The sequence below is a fragment of the Apus apus genome, chromosome Z (genome assembly GCF_020740795.1).
Source record: "Apus apus isolate bApuApu2 chromosome Z, bApuApu2.pri.cur, whole genome shotgun sequence".
Taxonomy (NCBI): domain Eukaryota; kingdom Metazoa; phylum Chordata; class Aves; order Apodiformes; family Apodidae; genus Apus; species Apus apus.
In genome coordinates, this window is record NC_067312.1 from 27,621,607 (window position 1) to 27,641,157 (window position 19,551).

General features: G+C 37.5%; 1 protein-coding gene across 3 annotated transcripts in view; it reads left to right on the forward strand.

The window, feature by feature from the left end:
* Positions 1-2,092: 2,092 nt before the first annotated feature.
* Positions 2,093-19,551, forward strand: part of ZNF366 (zinc finger protein 366) — a 36,141-nt gene continuing 18,682 nt past the window's right edge. Inside the window, exons 1-2 of one of the 3 annotated variants that reach the window (XM_051643216.1) lie at positions 2,093-2,210; positions 18,580-18,649. The gene's annotated coding sequence lies outside the window, so the exon portion shown is untranslated. Of the gene's footprint in view, positions 2,211-3,367; positions 3,423-18,579; positions 18,650-19,551 lie in introns of those variants that run through there. The other 2 variants (XM_051643218.1, XM_051643217.1) reach the window with 2 other exon arrangements.

Genomic DNA, 19,551 nt, shown 5'->3' on the forward strand with positions numbered 1-19,551 from the left:
TGAAGTATGGGACATTTGTGACAATTCTCTTCATAAAGGACTGCAGAGAGTATCGCATGCTCTCAATAACTTAGGTAAGAATGATCCTAACTTCATCAGCAGAAGTTTTAATCTAAACTTCTACAATGTATTCCCGCTGGAATAAAATTACACATAATGGAAGTATTTGGGGTCCAGTTAACCTGGGATACATGGCAAATAAAAAAATAAAACAAATTACAATAACCTGCAAGCTGCTACCATCTTTAAGAACTTGAAAAACAATTTCAAAATAAAATTTTCTTTTAGGCTTGTCCCAAAGGACAACACATTAATTTAGTGTTTTCCCATGCCTCTTTACTTTCCCTGTGCTTGATATGCACTAGAGATCTCTTTGATTAGAGCCTCCATTCCCAAGGGAGTAGCAAGGACTTAATTTATAGTATATACCCTAAGTGCATTGCATCCTTTTATATTTAAAATTCACCCTCTTGTCAAGCTTTCTCAGATTCCAGGAAACACTGGTGATGTTGTAAGGCCAGAGATCACCCTTAGCACCTACACTGCTCTGTCACCTACCGATGTCCATGACCAAAGCTTTCAGTTTCTGAATATTCAGACAAAAGCCTCTCCAGCTAAATCATTGGTACATGTCTTCTGGAAATAGAAAGAACATAGGTGCCAAAGAGCTACTTGCTATGTTAGTTTGCACCTTATATGCTTTCACTATTGTATAACAAAAGAGATAATAATCTTTATGGGGTAGTGTACCAACTCATCCTCCCATTGACTCTGGATTTATAGCAATAACTCCATTAAGTTCAGCAGCATTCATATAGGCATTGCGGAGCCTGGATACACAGTTTATAGGAGAGAGGCTTTTCAAATGGCTTTTTGTTTTATGCCTTCACAAACTTGTCAATCAACAGCCCTGTCTTCAGTACCATATTACAAGGCTAACTGACAGCACAGCCCCAGAGACAATGTAAAGGTCTTTACTGCCAAGAATATTATAATGAAAAAAAACAGTGGAAAAAAGTGTGAGCATCTAATAACTATAAGTGGGCTTCAGAAGACAGATAGAGTTAGGGGAAAACATACAAGCAAACAAAACCACAGTGGATCACAATGGACTAAACCTATCTCCAGCATAAATTCAGCTAGCTGGCCAGGATATGGTTGGCAAAATATGTTTAATGGGGAAAGAGAGAAAGAGAAAAAGAAAGAGAGAAAGAGAGAAAGAGAGAAAGAGAGAAAGAGAGAAAGAGGGAGAGAAAGAGAGAGAGAAAGAGAGAAAGAGAGAAAGAGAGAGAGAGAGAGAGAGAGAAAGAAAGAAAGAAAAAGAAAGAAAAAGAAAGAAAGAAAGAAAGAAAGAAAGAAAGAAAGAAAGAAAGAAAGAAAGAAAGAAAGAAAGAAAGAAAGAAAGAAAGAAAGAAAGAAAGAAAGAAAGAAAGAAAGAAAGAAAGAAAGAAAGAAAGAAAGAAAGAAAGAAAGAAAGAAAGAAAGAAAGAAAGAAAGAAAGAAAGAAAGAAAGAAAGGAAAAGACTGCAACTCCAATAACAAACTAGGATCCTTACAAGTTTTGTGACTTCTTTCATTCCACTTTTTGTCTCACAGCATTCTAAAGAGGGATTTTACAAATTTTTGTACTTACATCACCATGGAAACAAGATATGTGTATACATCTATGATTACTCCTTCTGCAGAGTAAAATCCTGCTTTATCTGTGCAAGCTTATGGCTAATTCTTCTGCATAAGATATTAATGTGTTATTCCTACCCACTGATTCGAAAATTCATTTGTTTTAATGTAGTTGCACATAGCAAGCTGTAAAGTAGGTTTTATGAAGCCAATAATGCAGATATAATACTTGAGGAATTCCTTTCAGTTTGGATATATTTATTTTTCCAAACATTTTGTTTGAGAGAAAATGAGATTGCTATCTGCTGTTTCCTTATTTTTTTTGCAGGAAAGCTAAGGGTTGTTGACTTCCTCTCCCCTCCCTTCCTTCCTTCTTTCTGAAGGTACTGTACTCATCTGAAAAAAAGAGAACAAAATTATTGTTCCTGTTCTCTTTCTTAAGTCATTTGAAACACTGTCCCTGCTAGTTTTCTAACTTTACTGCAATCTCTGCACAGGGTGAGGGAGAGAAAGGGAGAGAGAGACAGAGATAACCAACATGAAAGCAGGTAGAGAGTTCAGGGCAAGACTTCTTCCAGCTTCATCAACTGGTAAGTTAAGTAAAAATGCTTTTATGGTTAACTTTTTAGAAAGTATTTAGTGTTTTAAGAAAAGGCTTTCTATCAGATACACATTTAACTGATAAAAAAGGTAACAACCATATGCATTGACAGGCAGTATGTTTACACTATAGATAAGTATAGTCTGTTTTCCAGATGCTGTTAATAATAGCATACAGTTTAACCAACCCAGGCAAGAAACTGTTTTCCAGTGAGGCTGATAATATTCATAACATAATCTGCTTCTAACTTTATATATTGAGCTTTTGCTACCAAAATCTCATTAGAGACTTCACTAACTTTATTCTGAATGTATCAGCAAGATTCACTGGACCATTGCTGAAATAAAAAGAGAAGCTGTGTCATAGGCAAATAGATGTACTTTGTGTATCATCTGCCACTTCTGAAGTCTGCTCCAACCCACTCACCTGTGCTGTAGTAGGAAAAGGATTACTAGAGGTTTTTTTCCCTTCAAACCCCATTATGTTTATGACTACACATGTTTATCTCTACTCATCATTGTATATGATTAGTCTAGGAGCACTGACATTTAGGACATGGTAAAACATGTCTAGGTTCTTACTTGAAAAAAAGGAAAAGGTTCATGCTATGTCATATATAACAACACCAAGGCTGATCGCCAGGATGGACTGAAGTGTTTATTTGTTGTTTGCATGATTGTAGATACCAATAATATTTTTCATGTGGGCTTAAATGTGTTAGAATGATCAGAAGTGGCATGTATAATGAGTGAGTGAATGCAAGAGTATGTTCCAAATATTGGAAGAGAAAAATACCCCCCATGCTTTTAAAAAGCAGAATGTTTTTTTGGAGGAGAAGAATTTGGACAGGTGTCCATTTATCTGCAGAAGGAGAGCCTGGTCATCTTCTGATCTAGGGTTTCTTGAAGCTGCAACTCTCTGAGGTGCAGGGTGGTCTGTAGAATGCCCAGAGCCTGAACAGAGCAGCTCGCACTGGCAGGCAGGCACTGCGGAGAACGGGCAGACAGCTCCAGCTGCCCTGCTCCAGCTTCCACTTCCACTGGGGCAGCTGGGCTGTGCTTCCACTCCAGGATAGCCATCTGCTCACACCCCTTGATGAATCAACTAGTGGAAAGGATTTTCTTCCACCTATATCTGATGCCTTTCTGCAAGTTTTTCCTTAGGAACGAGTGATCCACCCCAGATTCAGCCTGATTTCTGGGTAAGTTGTAGATTCCTTTCACTTTAGGAGTAGCAGATGAATTCTGCCAAAGGATATGTAAGAATTTGTTTCTCAAACTCTGTAGCTTAGTGCTGCAGATTGATCTAATTTGGTACCAGTTATTATTTTTGTTTGGTTATACTTCACCCGCAAAGAATCCTCTGCTAATTGCAATAAATGAGAGGTGCTGTTATGAAAACAGCTTGCCCCATCTTTCACTCATGATATCTGGGTTGATGTTTTACGTGACTAGATACCTATTCAAACTAAATAGATTGATTGGATAGAGAATTTGACAGTTACATGTCAAACATCTGGAAAACCACTTTTTACTTCAAGTGAGGAGTAGAGGAGTCTCCCAAACATTAAGAAAGTACACAAGGTCTGTATTTGTAGCGATATTTTGCTCAAACTGCAGACTGCTAGTCTGGATCGCAATCATCTGTAAGTTTTGATCTGATTAGTTCAGAAGTTCAGTTTACCATGTAGCTAAGAGCCAGCTGCAGCCTTTAGGTACAGATTTTGTTTCTGAAAACATTAAAAATTAATATATTCTTTATTTGGACCATTTATATGGTAACATCTTCCTCTGAGAAGTTGTCAGAAATACGTCAGTAAAAATATGTGTGTCCATAGTAATAGTAGGTGGCCAAAAGCACTACATGCTATTTTAAAACTGATTTCCCATTAATGAGCACATTGAAAGATTGCTTTAAAAGGGCTGTTTAATATTTTGAAAGTAAAAATTAGGCTTTGAATTTTGAAATTCACTCTTAGATTTCTCCTATTGCATTAAATTTTCCTTCAAATAATACATCTTTGCAATAGTTTGGAGTTTATTTGTTTTCACATTCTATAATTCATTGCTGGGGTAACTGTAACGTGACTTAGTATAATGGTAATTTGTAATACAACTTATATCTTTCTTGAGATGTCAGGAAAAGATTTTTGGCAGATGTGTTATCCTATCCCGAGTTGCTGAGGTATTTACAAGCAGAGAAGGGTATAGTCTGAGGCTGGATTGAGTACAAATCTGCTACCAGTTTATGGCACAATTTAAATTTTTGGGAAATAAATTTTCAGTTATTAATCTCAATGTTTTAAAAAAATAAATAAAGTTGAAGCATTAAATGAAAGATAAAAAGACAGAGGGTCTCTTTATTTTTCTGAAAGTCTTGTTTATATTGCTAAGAGCCATGCATATAGCATACATTAGTACATAGTCAGAATATGTAGTTTCCCAGAGAATTATTTAAAGTCATTACATTTTATTTATTTTCAATGATACTGAAATAAAAAAACCATATAGGTTGATGTTGCTTTTGTTCCAAAAAATAAAAACAAAACTACACCAATGATGGTGAAGACGTTACAGAAATAAGTTGTAGACCATGGAAATGCCAGTTTAACAGGTGTGAATAAAAAAAGTATAGAAACTGACAGAAGTGTTTATGTAAATACCTATTGTTTTTTTTTATATTTAGAACCAGCTGCTTTCATGGTAAAAACTGTAGAGAATGTGAGCTTTGGAAGCAGAATAGTAATACTTTACATTTCTAGTAAAATTTTGACTACTCTAATATAGATTTTTGAGCGGGAAAGAATTTGCATCTTTGAATTTTAAGGAGATTTTTGTCCTCACATTCTTTGAAACAAGTCCATCCATAAAAGCCTTGCCTTAGGACTAGCTAGATGTAGAGCAGATACTGATGGACTGAGATGCATAATGTGCATCTCACAGGTGGACATAATGCCAGGTTTTTTAGGTGCCATTTCTAGTGGTGCCTACTAGATCTGCAGGACTTAGGATGGGAAAAGCACAGGGGGGTGAATCGTGTTAGCAATACAAGACAAGCCTCATTTACCGAGGCAGAAGTGTACAGATTATCCCAGATAGCACTTTCATTGTTTCCAGCCTTTGATATTGCAAAGCTTCAATTAGAGAGGCATCTATCTGAATGGACAACTTCTCTCACCCAGGTATATCAGAATACCACCCTGAGAAACAAAAGCAGTTAAAGCTGCATAAGGTAATAAGGGTTTTCTGTGTTTAAGACACAACTCAGGCAAACGATGTGTAAGGAAAGGTAGCTTCTTATTAGTCACTAAGAAATCATCCATATCTGCTGAGCACTAATGTGTGTTCCCCAGTGGCAACTGATCCAATGAAACAAACCACTTCTTCATACAAACCTTACAAGGACTCGAGTGCTACAGATAATTGTATTCATTTGTTTGACGGACTGATTTTAGAATCTAACTGGCTTTTAAAAACAGACCACCAGTTTTAACCAAATGAGCATTTTCATTTTAAAAGCAGTAGTTCTCCCCTCTCTAGTTTAGCATCCCAGAAGAGCACTGAAAAGAAAGAAATGTCAGCTTGGAGAAGTAAGAATTGTAGAGAGACAAATAATACAAAGCCTTTAAAAAGTAAGAAACAAGTCTGTAAAAAAGATGAGTTGGGATTATCCTCTCTCTGCTGAAAAGCTGGTATTCTGAAACTGAAAGCTTTCTATTGCTGTAAAAATGCAGTGCAGTTTTATGGACAATATTCAGATTTTCATCCAATGAAGAGGTCTAAGTTAATCTTAATTGGTTATACAAAACACATATTGAACTGCATGCTGGATGTCTGATTTTACTTCATATCTACCTAGCAGGAACTAGTCCTTCTTGCCTGATCCAATTAAGAATATTATTTAATCTCTGTTTTAATTCCTTCCAAACCTGAAAACTTTATGACCTTCTTTTGTAAAACAGTTTTATGCTAGTGTTATCCTGATCTTGATTAGCAAAACACAGCCTTTTTCCTCTAAACCAACATTTACTGTATTTTAAAGACTTTTAATGTCACTGGAAATAATTAAGCTAGTTAATAATATATTAAAAGAAAATATTTTTTTGCTCTGAACATTTTCAGAAGAAATTATGTGAATATTTGCCTTTTTTGTTGTTACTTTGGGGTTTGTTTTGTTCTGTTTTGTTCTTTTAATTTTCACTCCATATTTCCTCCCTTGTATGTTAGAAAGATACCTTATTAATTATTGAAATGAAAGATGAAGAAAAAAAGTTATTCTTACTTTCTCCTCCTTCTCTCTTCTACTATGAATGTTAAAACACTGACATATCTTCTATTTTTTTGGTGTACATGAATTAATGTGATTTAAAAGACAAAAAACTTAGGATAAATATTTATTTCCTGAAAATCTGTTATTTCTTTGCAACATCATAAAAAATAAGCCTGGAAATATCCAACTTTCCAGGTGCTTACACTCATTAGAGTAAAACATTCATTGAGTATGAAGGTTCATTTAATTACAAAAAGCTACTAGGTATAGTGAGCCTCATGCATTGATAACATGGCTTTTTGTTCATAAATTAGAGAAAGGTACAACTGATTTGAAACTGAAAGCAAGACTATGAGAAGTGTCATATATTTTTCTTGTTATTCATAGCTAATGCTGTACTACAAGGAATATCAATGTGCAGCAAGCAGGAATTACCCACGAGGTCCTCTATCAGGAGGCCTCATGATGAATAGAAACCACCTAATTTCTGCACATGGAAAGAATTTTCCGGGTGGTGTGTCCAGTGTGGAGGAGGAGGCCTGATGACTCTGGGATGGGAGCATGTGACTTCGCTCTTTCTCAGGGACCAGCTTATTCTGCTCTCTGATAAGCCACAAGTATGTTGGCTGTGAGGGACAAGATAGGTTCCAGTCTTCCTTTTCAGTGATTCGTTGCTATTCCTGGCTGTGCAAAAGCCATTCTTGCTTTAGTCTTCTCTGGTTACTGTAGCAGTGTAACTGTTAGACTCTGTGGGGATGAAAGACTTTCTGTTTTGTGGAGAACTCTATGATAGATCTGTTACTAAAGACTTTGTAAATTGGAAAGAGTGTGTTTGTACCAACACCAAATACAGTAGATTTCAACCAAATATACCTGCTCTAAAGACATCCAGGAAGAACACAATGGAATACAGTTACTGTTTCAGGTTCAGTTCTCTCTCTGAGCTGCTTTCTCAAGGAAGTAGTACATCAGCTCTGGGCAAAATTTATTTGAAATAATTATTTGAAAAGGAGGTGTCTTTAACTGAGTACTTCCAGGTAGCATGATATTTTTATACCTGTCTACTTTTTCTTCAAAGTAGTTAGAATGCATGTGTAATGTAAACGACATCAGGAATCACAGTTCACAGAATCACAGAACATTAGGGGTTGGAAGGGACCTCCAGAGATCATTGAATCCAACTCACTACTGGAGCAGGACAAAAAAACCACACACGAGTAGGTCAGATCACTCAGATAGGCATCCAGATAGGTCTTGAAAGTCTCCAGAGAAGAAGACTCCACAACCTCTCTGGGCAGCCTGTTCCAGTGCTCTGTCACTCTCACAGTAAAGAAGTTCTTCCTCACATTGAGGTGGAACTTCTTATGCTCAAGTTTGAGTCCATTGCCCCTCATCCTAGCACAGGGCACAAGTGAAAAGAGGTTCTCCCTGCCTTCTTGATGCCCAGCCCTCAGGTATTTATAGACACTAATTAGATCCCCCCTCAGTCTTCTCCTATATGGACTCAACAGCCCCAGGTCTCTCAGCCTTTCCTCATAAGGCAAGTGTTCCAGTCCCTTCATCATCCTCATAGCCCTCCACTGGACTGTCAAGTAGATCCCTGTCCCTCTTGAACTGGGAAGCCCAGAACTGAACACAAAAGTGAGATCTCACCAGGGCAGAGTAGAGGGGGAGGAGAACCTCCCTTGATCTGCTGGGCACACTCCTCTTAATGCACCCCAGGATACCGTTGGCCTTCTTGGCCACAAGGGCACATTGCTGTCTCATGGAGAACTTGTCTATCAGGATTCCAAGGTCCTTCTTTGTTTGAACCAGCTGGTGATCACCAGTCCACTTCAGGTTAGTTCCCTGGTGCAGGTTTCTGAAGCTATGAACATAGTCCAGTATTTGTTCAAAATTCCCATGACAGGAATCTACAAAACTGTAGACGACCTTCTGAAATAGCAAGTTGACAACAATGAGCTTGTAGGTTAAGCAGAAACTAAACCCATCCATTTATAAAGGTATAGGAATTTTTTTTTTTTTCCTGCAGGACCACAGTGAGGAATCACACCAGCACAAATGTTACATCAAACATAATTTCTGCATAATGCTGCACTCACAATATGAAGTCACCAAGGTTGTCAGAATAATTTTATATTTTTGTTTGCAGCATTTTGTCAGGATGCTATGGAAGCAGTCACAGGCATTGGAGAAATGGTGCTGACTGATTCCTCGTCCTTATTTTCTCTTCCTTCTACCAGAAAAAAAAAAAAAAAAGAAAATATGAACTAAAGTATTTTAATCCTTAGTACATTTTTTTTGTGTGTGTGTGTGTGTCTCACAAAATGGGAAACCCCCCTAAGCTTAAGCCACAGGTAAAGAAACAGATTGAACAGGCGTCACTGCATTCTGTAGTAAAATGATCAGGACTTGGGATTCTCTCCAAGGACTGCAGTGAGGATCTTCACCAGCTCCTTCACTACTAGACATAAAAAAAATGTGTGAGCAGGCGTGCAGTGCAGGGCACTGAACATAGTTATGACAGTAAGTTGGAACAGAATTCATACAACTATTTATCCTCTGGGTAATCTCCACCTGACCATGCCACAGCCTTGCCTGCTATTCCTCCCAAAACACAACAGTAACTTCTAGCAAATTTTCCAGGTTATTATATGTAGCACTTGGCATTTTCCCAGGGAAAAAGCCCTGCATAGAAATATTTGTAGGGTGGGGACTGAGAGAAAGAGATACATTAATATGTAAGTTTTTTTGGTAAAAATTTGTTTTGCATTGCTGTTTCTTAGTCATGGGATAGAGTTATATTGGTTTGATGTGAGGTTTTTTTATTTGTTTATATTTTTGTTATTAAAATCTGAAGTGATCAAGTATACAGAACAAGGCTTTGGTGAAGGATTAGTACTAGAGCATTTTTTTATATGTTCAGAATTTAAAATTTCAACTATGCTGAGTTTCTCCTCACTTTCTTTTTTGTTTTCCTTTGGCTAAAAGTAATTTGTTATTTGTTTGTAGCTTTAGTCTCTGTTCCAGTATCTGCTGAAGAGGTTTGGCTACGTCTGAGCTGCCATTCCTACTCCATATGCTAGTTTATTGAATTCAGTAAAACTGGCATTTTAAATCTGTTTCAGTTGAAAATAATTAACCTCAAGAATTTTTTTCCTGTTAGTTTATTTACATAGAGACTTGTTTTCCAATTGATCAAAATCACAAAAGCAGTATGAAATTTGTTTTAAATTTCAAATTTATATGCCCAGAAGGTGCAATTAACTGCTAATGGTGTATAACAGTGCCAGCAGGCTAGCTTGAAGAACCAGCAAGCTGGCTGAAAGGCTGAAGGTGGCCCTTGGCTTTAACATAACAAAGAGCTGGGAGAAGTCATGACCATCTCTCTGGCCTCCACAGAGGTGGTAACGACACTGGGACTACAGTAGGAAGGAAAGCTCAATCTATTTCCTTTTTAAAGGTCATGAATGCCACTGAAGGGTTTACTTTCAAAACAACAGTCCAAGCAGGACAGCATGAGGGTTATGGAAGGGCATGCTTTTTCAGTAATTCTGATTTCAGGTGTTCTGCATCCGTCTGTTATTTGTTTTAAAATAGTGATACTGCACAGCTCAAAACCCCTCTGTTTCCACTTCACTCTATAGTGTTTAATGATTGTGCTTTGAAGGTGGAAAGATTATATCCAAAATGTTCTATCAAGGATTCCACACCCTGTTAACTATTAATATTTTCCTACCTGATTCTTCCTTATATTTATATTATTTATAGTTCTTATCTTCAACCTGTCTCTTGTAATATCTCTATGGTGAAAAAAAAAAATAATCCTAAAACTTTATTAGTTTTATTTGTTAATTTTCCAGAGGAAAAACTATTTGATACCAAGGATTCCAATGGTGCCAAACCTGTACTATTTTGATTTGCCATGGCAGATACGGAAGTACACAGGAAATGGGGATGGAGTGATAGGACTACTATAAACAGTGATTAAAGTGATTCCACATACTTCATAAAGGCAGGGACAGATGCATGGTTACAGCCCTTGACATGAGATCTCCTTATCCACCTAAGAAAAGGAAGAATTTTTTCTTACTGGCATCATCTCATAGTAGCTAAATCCCAAATCTTGTTCTCAGTTACACCCTAGATTTTCCACAATTATCTCAGCACAATTTAGATAGTGCCAGGGAGAAAACGGGGACATTTGCTTAGGATTAATTGCTACCATTGTTTAAATGAGTAATTCACTAAGCTGGCCAACCTGATGTCAATTCCAATAACCAGTGAGGGCAAGACCAAATTGCATTTTGCCCCAGTCTGCTGGCACCACTTAAGCTTTGCACATTTGAAACTCTGCTACTAGATGTGCTTCCCACATCACCATCATGGCCAAACTGGTCGCGTCAGTCCTAAACTCTGGCCACGGTCTGGAAATTCAGTATACCTATGCCCACATGCTCATGGGGACCCAGTATTTTAAGAATATTTTTATGGAACTGAACACCCACGAATCACACCAAATTCAGTGCAAAATATAGCAGTCACAAAGTTGGATACTTCAATTAATTTTCCTCCCTCCTGAGGAGTTTGAACTCGCATCTGAAGCTTCTTAAAGGAGTGCCCTAACTAGAGCCTGTAAGGACAACACTGCTCTTCTTTGGCTTTAGCTGGGCCAATACACAGGCAAAAATTCAAGTGCCAATGGCCAGAGAGCAGAGAGAAGTCAGATGGGGTAGTCAGCTGTTGCAGACTCCATCCCACTGGAGATAGGTCTGAGTTCCCCTCCAAGTGTCACGTCTCAAAGTTTATTGAAAGTTAAAGGCACTTCATCCTTGAGAGTGACTGCATTTATGTTTTTGCTACAGCATCAAGTCCTTTTTGGTTCATTCTACCTTGTAAGCCTTTCTCTGCAGAGCCAAAGCTCCGGAAGAAGGGACCAAGGGTCCAGTATGGATGAACGTAATTTGTTAAGGTACATCCTCAGCCTGAATGCAGACTTGTACTCATTTTCTGGACAACAGCTTTCAGCACTCATCCTTGAGGTTTTGTTTTCTTTTCAACACAAGTGAAACTAGTCTGAAATACCCAAGACAGTTTCTTCCTGACATGAACACAGGAGCACTTTCAAAAACAGCCCAGTGCCACACACTGCTTAGCCTGCTTGAGGCAGTAGTTCACTCCCCACGTATCCTTCAAACTTGAGTATGAACGTATTTCACTTTCCTGTTTTGTTAAAAAAAAATAATAAACTAAAAAAAAAAATAAAAGAGAGTGGCTTTGTACAATTAAAAAACCCTCTAACTATTAAAGACTTCAATTAAAGGGCTATTAGCGAAAATAATGCAGCTTTACAGTGGCAAAATAATGGTTTCTAAAGATGGTACAAATTGAAGCAGGACAGGATCAGCTGTTCAGGGAGTTGATGAGGAGATGGAAAGTAAAGCATGACTGTAACAACCTATAGTATACATGGATTTCAGAGGACTTTAAGGAGTAGAAATACAAGTGTTTCAGGGAGAGGTAGATTGAGAATAGCATAGATGGGCACCTTTCCTCCTGCTCAGTGCAGCTCTCACTGCCTGGCTCCCCTCTAAATCTCTGGGGGCATAAGAACTTCCATCAGAGTATTCAAAGATATCTCACTTCAGCCCATAAGCAACAGTTATCTTTGGATTTTTGTATTTAATAACATTTATCCACATCCGTCCTTTATGGAATAAGAAAAAAAATCAGAATACATTGCCTGGATGCATTCCTGTGTGGCCTGCACTAGGTGATCACGCTTCGGCAGGGAGGTTGGACTAGATGATCTCTAGAGGTCCCTTCCAACCCCTACCATTCTATGATTCTATGATATTTGGATCAGAATATCTATGAGCCATAGACAGCTGCAGGCCGGAAGACAATTCTGTAAAGGTGTCATGATGTTTCCTCCTGTTTCTTCTGTTCTCCATAAGACCAGTACCTTGGGTCAGCTACACTAGTAGCCCCAGCTATACTGCTGGTTTTACACCTTCCTGTACCTCACTAGCATCTCTGTTCCAGGCTACACTTGGCAGGTTTCTGTGGAGGGGGAGAGAAAGGCAAGAGTCTGGGCCATGGCGCAGCTTGCTGTGGGCAGAGATGGGGCAGGGCTGCACTGTGAACCCAGAGGCAGAGATCTGCCAGCAATCACCTGTTCTCTCTCCATTTCTTCCCACCCTGAAGTAGCCTTGCATTCCCTTCAGCACCAGAGAATCAGGCAAGTAGAGGTGCTCAATTGAGGACATATAATCTTTGTCCCTTTACACAATTTGAGACCAGATAATTTGCTGTACCTTGCAGGGTCCCACTATGTGTAACTGTGGTTTCAGGAGACTTTGTGTAGACGGCTAATACTTCAGAGCCTGTGGACTTAACATCTACTTCATTATCCAGGTTATCTATGTGCTGCTGACCATTTTAGCAAATAGAATAGAGAAGCAGAGAAAGAGTGAACCATAGATGGAACAGAGAAGTGAAGAGGGAAGGAAACTCACTAAGGGGAAGAAAAAAAAAAAAAAATAAAAGGAGAAAGGAGGGTAAGAAAAAGTGAACTAAAGAGACAAAACAGCAGCAAGGCTAAACGAAAAATAAAGAGCACTTTTTATGTATATTGTAATGACTAGACATTGTACTGGTCGGGAAATTACCAATAAGGCCCTATTGCAGATGTTCAGTGGTTAGCCCAGCCATACTGCTCTGTGACTTCCACCCTCTGTCTTGTTAGGCACCAGAAAAGTAGTGAGAATGATAGCAAAAGTTTTGCTACAATAAAGACAGAGCACACATAAAAACAATGAGAGGGACAGCAAACAGTTTCACTAAACTAAGAACACAGCACTCAAACTGGAGGGAAGAATACCTACAGCTACCTCACTACAGCAACTGGGCAAATTATTTTTAATATAACCAATACCACTACTGAGAAGCAGGTTATGTAATAAACTACTCTATAAGCACATCTCATGCCACAAATTGTGACTCTGCTTTCGCAGGTTGGGTGATGGGACTACTTCAGACTTTCAGAGGAAGAAATCTCAGAATATAGTTTAACATTTTAAAAAATGATAAAAAAAATAAATCTCTAAGTTTTGGAAAAGTGAATGTGCATATATTTTTATATTCTTTTAGGCATTTCCTCTATTACAAGAAATACCAAAGTAATTATTTCTCCCTGAAAATTTAGTACAAAGCCAAGTTACACATAGATATGATTCCAAAAGCCATTCTAGGCAGTATGGGCAAATGGGTATGTTTCCTAGAATTCTGTATTCCAAGCTAAAATAAATTTAAAAAATGTTAAAATTTGGGAAGAACAAAGACAATGTAGGGAGGATATTTCTACTGCATAGTTTGCTGAGAGAAGACCCATTTCTTCACTGGTGTCATTGCCCAGAAAATATTAACGCAGCTACACTGCATAGAAAGCCCTTAGAGCAGAAGGAATGTCTAAAATTATCAGGCTTCAAACATGATGCAAAGAAGACATGCCAAACAAAGTCAATGAATGAAAAACCCCCCAACACCATTTAATATATAAGATATCTTTGAAAGTTCACTGATTGTTGCAGCTCTTTATGATGTCATGTTCAGTTGTTTAAACATGTCCGATTTTTTAATCAATTATGTTTCTTAGGTGTGTGATTGTATGGTTTCCATTACATTTGTCTACAAAGGCTGCTATCTGTTAACCTGTTGTGTCAGGATATCAGTTATTTTTTCCCATATGTACACTGTATGTTTGTAAAAAATACAAAATTTTGGTCTTACCATAGAGGGGTTCATACCTCGATGAACAACAGAACCCATAACAAATTACAAGGAAAATTGTTAAGGGTTGGTTTCAGAGTTCATTGGAAGCTATGAAGTTACCAAATCTATCAGTTTTCCTTAACAAAGCATTTGCTGAAAAAAACCCCACATTTGTTGATGGAAAGAAGAAGTTTTATCCTGAAGCCTGATACCAGCAGATGAAGGTAATTTCCCAGGGAGAAGTGAAAAGACACCAAGCTCCTCAGTATTATCATACTAATGTAGGAAGAAAAAACTTGATCTGGTCCACTTCTCATTTTCAGTCATTCCAGATCATGATCGTGAACAATTGTTTACCTGTTTGTAATTCAAATTGTATTAATTATGTGAATCCAAAAAGCAAAGAGAAATATTTGTGGCAATATCTTTTTCTTGATAGTGTTCTCTATTTCAGCAGAAATATATGTTTCATAAATGGTATGGGACAAAAAGCCTTATTTCAGAAGATGATTAAGCTGATGGTTAAACCATGGACTTCATTTGACACCAGGTTTACACGCATGTGTGAAAGAGAAAACAAGTGTTTGTAGAAGAGATACTGGAAAAGATTTGAGCAAACTCCAAAATTACTGTTTTTCCCAGTTCAGCCTGGCTTTTTTAGGGCTGTGTGCTCCTAATCAGTATCTGCAGTCACTGATTTTGGATACCTGCCTTAAGTCCTTGTTTATTTTTGCAAGGTAGTCCAAATTTCTGCCTTCTCTTGGCTTCACACTGTGGCAGAAAAAGTGCACTCTTAATTTGGAATGTAAAACACAATTTAGGTTATCTTCAAATAATGTAGATTGAGGACTTCAAGGCTTATTTTGATTTATTATATATACTCAGTTTATCCCTAAAACGTACTCAGCTTATATACTCAGCTTGAGCATATTAACATAAACTCGTTATATGTTAATGAACTCTGTTTTTTTTATTTTTGTGCTTGAAATGTGGATATTTATGGCTGGAGAACATGGATGGAAAACACACCTTGCTTGGACTTACCTAACGAATAAGATAGTAGGGTTGACATTGACTTCAGAGAGGTTCCAGTATAAGTTTGAGTGTGGTCTTTTACCTTCTGCCCTCATCTAATGACTACAGTTGCTCCAGCCTAGCGTAAATAAAATACCTGAAATTGAAAAAAAGTATAAAAATAATCCATTATTGAATAACAATGGTGGTTTGACCCAATATTTAATGAATCTAGTATTGAAATGACTAAATATTTTGAGCACATTTAGATCTTCCGCATCATTCAACAAGGCAGCACCTACAAACAAAAACCTGACTGTGCAAATGACAATCAGGGGCATGGACTTTACAGATATGGGTATTATTATTATTATTATTATTACTATTATTATTATTACTATTATCTAGTCCAACTTATTTCTCAAGACAGGCCATGAATCCAGCAAAATAGACAAGATACACTCAAAAATTACAGTTTAAAAAATATCCATATGTTTGTTTTCCAACTGTCCAAAACTATGGAGAGTTATATAAAAGAAAAGAAGAACAGCAACATTATTGCACAACTTCCCTCATACACTGGCAGCAGAAAATAAGTGGAAGAGAAAGGAAAAAAATGGGCTTATGGGAGCATTCATGATGCCATTGAGGGGGAAATGGTAAGGAGGGATCATATGTGTAGTAACTGAAAATACTTGGTTATCATTAACAGATACATTCCTGTTTGCACACTATTCCTGGCATTTTTCAAGTCTAAGAAATAACTCAAAGCAGTGTAAATTTCATAGGGAAGACTGCTTTATTGCCAAGATGAAGTGAATTAATCATAGACTGGTGGGAGTTTAATAGAGAGTGAATAAAACCAAGTAGAGAATACTGTGCTTAGTTCAACAGCTGTAAGACAGAATAAATTTAAAAACAAAAACTATTTGAAAGTGTGAACGGAATGAAGGAGATCCCATTAAACCTATTAGGGTAACCATAACAATCTCTATAATACGTTACAAAAGTCAGCTACTGAAAGAAAGCAGCTGGTTGTTCACTACAGCTGAAGCTCTCCAACTGCTCAGCTTTACCTTGAGAAATGTAGTAGTGTGTCATTTTTCACTGATCTTCACCACATCCAACACATAAACAGGGGTTAGATACAATTCTTTCTTTATAGATGTCCATATTTCAGTCTCCAACAAGACACTAGAAATGCACTCTCACAGGGCTTAGTTTCTACAGTTATACATGTTCAATTAAACATAGAATTTCTCTTCCAGCTAAGAGAAGCTGTTCAGCCTGTTCAGCGTTTAGACTTCCTATACTTTTCCTCTGTTTAATCTTGTTCTGAAATAGCAAACACAAATTCAAACCTCCTAATAAAGTACCCGTTTCCCTTTGTCTGATGATGCATAACACTTTCAACTCATCTTGGTCGCATTCCTAGTTTTATAATTGTGTTGCCCAAGAGAAAAATTAGAGCAGTAGTAGTCAGTGTTTAAGCTTGAGAAACTTCATAACCTCACATTTTTTATGGTTGGACTTACTATTTAAGTCAATAGACAAAAGACATTTTCACACAGGAAGCAGAATCTTGGTTCTACTGAAGTCTAAAGAAAATTTGCTGCTGACTTCAGTACAGAATGTTGAAGGGACACTGTAAAAATGTATATGCTTGTAGAGTGAATAGCAGGATTTACATACTTTAACGAATAGTTTGTAGAAATACGATGAGTGGAAGTGAGAAAGCAAACAGTGATTCATATTCATATTAAGTATTTTCTTATTTCATGGAAGTTAACTCAACAGATTTATGAGCTGCTGCATAGGTATTCTGTTCTGAAATCTGTCTGAACTCACTGTAGCCATTCTTTTATTTTTTTGGAAGGGCATTTGTTCTTCTCTGTTTTTGAAACAGTGTATTTCCAAATACCTGTTTTTACAAATAACAAAATTGTGAGGATGTTTATCTGGTGTAAAGAAATTAACTTTTTAATAAGGTCTGGAGTGCTCAGTTAAGGGGTTTTTATGTTTGAGTGTTAACATAGCATTGAAACCTCTATCTCAGTGAGCTTTCTTTATCAAGTTTTCAAAACTGAGGAGTGGAAACTCTTCTGATAAAAGCTAAAATTTTTAATGTCTTTCAAGGCTTAAACCAACCTTAATGTTTACAATGATACTTGTTGTGCTACATAGAACTGTACTTGGAATGCTAAGTGCTGAAGAAATAAATAAATCTTGAAGTGCTTATATAGGAAACAAAAAAGGTCCCTAGGAGATATTTAAAACTTTTTTTTTTTTTTTTTTTTTTCAGTCTACGTCCCCCTTTTTATTTTTGAGTCTTAAAATGAGATCATCTAATACGGAGTCAGAATGAAATTATTGGGGAATTGTGCTATTGAAAGCTATAAAGTTCTCTACTTAAATTATTTTTTTAAAAAAAGACTGCTACTTAACTATTTCTTGCATGGTGGTCAAATATGTAGTCTCTTACTGTTTCCTTAGGCCTCACATTTTTATGGAGTCAGATTCTGGTGAAGGTGAGGTTCATGCCTCCATTCATATGAGCAAGGGTTTCTACCCACATGAAAGGAGATCATAGAATCACAGAATGGTTTGTGTTGGAAGGGACATTAAGGATCATCTAAATACAACCCCTCTGCATTGGCAAGGACACCTCCCACTAGACCAGGTTGCTCAGAGCCCCATCCAACCTGGCCTTAAACACCTCCAGAAATGAGGCACCCACAACTTCTCTGGGCAACCTGTGGCAGTGTCTCACCACCCTCACACTAGGGAATTTCTTCCTAGTGTCTAACCTAAATCTTAGCTCTTCCAGTTTTAATCCATTATCCCTTGTTCTCTTGCTACAAGCCCTTTTAAAAAATCCCTCCTCAGCTTTCCTGTACGCCCCCTTCAGGTACTGGAAGGCCACTGTGAGGTCTCCACAGAGCTTCTTCAGACTGAACAACCCTAGTTCTCTCAGCCTGTGTTCATAGGAGAGGTGCTCCAGCTTTATGATCATCTTTGTGACCCTCATCTGGACTCAGTCCAACAGGTCCATGTCCTTCTTATGTTGGGAGCTCCAGAACTGGACAAACTACTGCAGGTGGGATAGGCTACATTTGATCTTTACACAATTAATTTCCTCATTATGGTGCTTGGCAGATTGGAGAGAAAAAGAACCAGCAAGGTGATCCCTATTTAGACTGCAGATCTGTACTTCCCCTCCCTTTTAGGTGCTCTTTTGTTGGATTATATAGCGCCTCTCTGTTTGTGCTGGTCACTGACTGTTTGAACACTTTCCCTCATAGGCTTGGTCCCATGATGTGTGTAGTCGTGGAGAGTGGAATAAATCCATTCACTCAGTGAAAGCAGTCAAAGGTTAGTATTGCAAGGAAATTGTTTCTTTCTAGTAATTTCAAGCAGGCACAGCCTCTGCCTCAAATCTGTGCTCCAGAAAGACTGAAATTTTGCATGAAACAGGGAGTAACTGGCAGCCAGGACAAAAGAAAGCAATTAGAGAAAACTCACTGTCACTTCTGTGTATATTTGGCAGCATTTCAATAATCTAACAAAAGCAGTAAATAACATAGAGGAGTTCTCAACTGCTCTGAAGCACTTTATGGCCATATTGCTGGGAAAGAATCAGATACACAAGATAAAAGGTATTTGAGGGACAGGCCTGTACTTTAAAGGGAAGATTTTGGTCTACAAGCATATTTGTGTTCCAATTAATTTTTAAAAATCAAGCCATTTCTTTTTTGGAAAGAAGTGGAATCTTTTTCAGTATTCAGAGGATTTCCTTCCCTTTCTCCCTTTTTAATAAGTCAAGCCTTTGTGTCCAGAAAATCTTCGAGATCTAACTGTTCCATATTTTGCCTAGGGAGTTAGGGTGACAAGAATACATGGTAGAATGCATACTCAGTGAGCTAAGGACTGAAAGTCACATCCTGACAGAATTGTTAGATACTTGTCCCAGTTGTAAGCAGGTTTTTTTTAGCCTTTTCCTCTACCAGAGGTGTTTTTAGACTCATCAGTTTAGAGTTCTTTGAATTTGTGCTTCAGTTACTAACCCTTCTTTGCACATTTATTGATCTCTTTGTCCGAATTTTCTCTCATTTTTTCCTCAGTTTTGTCACTGAACTTTTGGCTTCACACAGTATCTCAAAGATAATTCCACAGTCTGTCATGTTAGAAGGAATTAACATGTTTGCAAGCAGGTTTTTAAGATGCTTTCTCCTGTCCACAGGTTACTAGGTCACAGAGGTGTGCTTTTATCTATC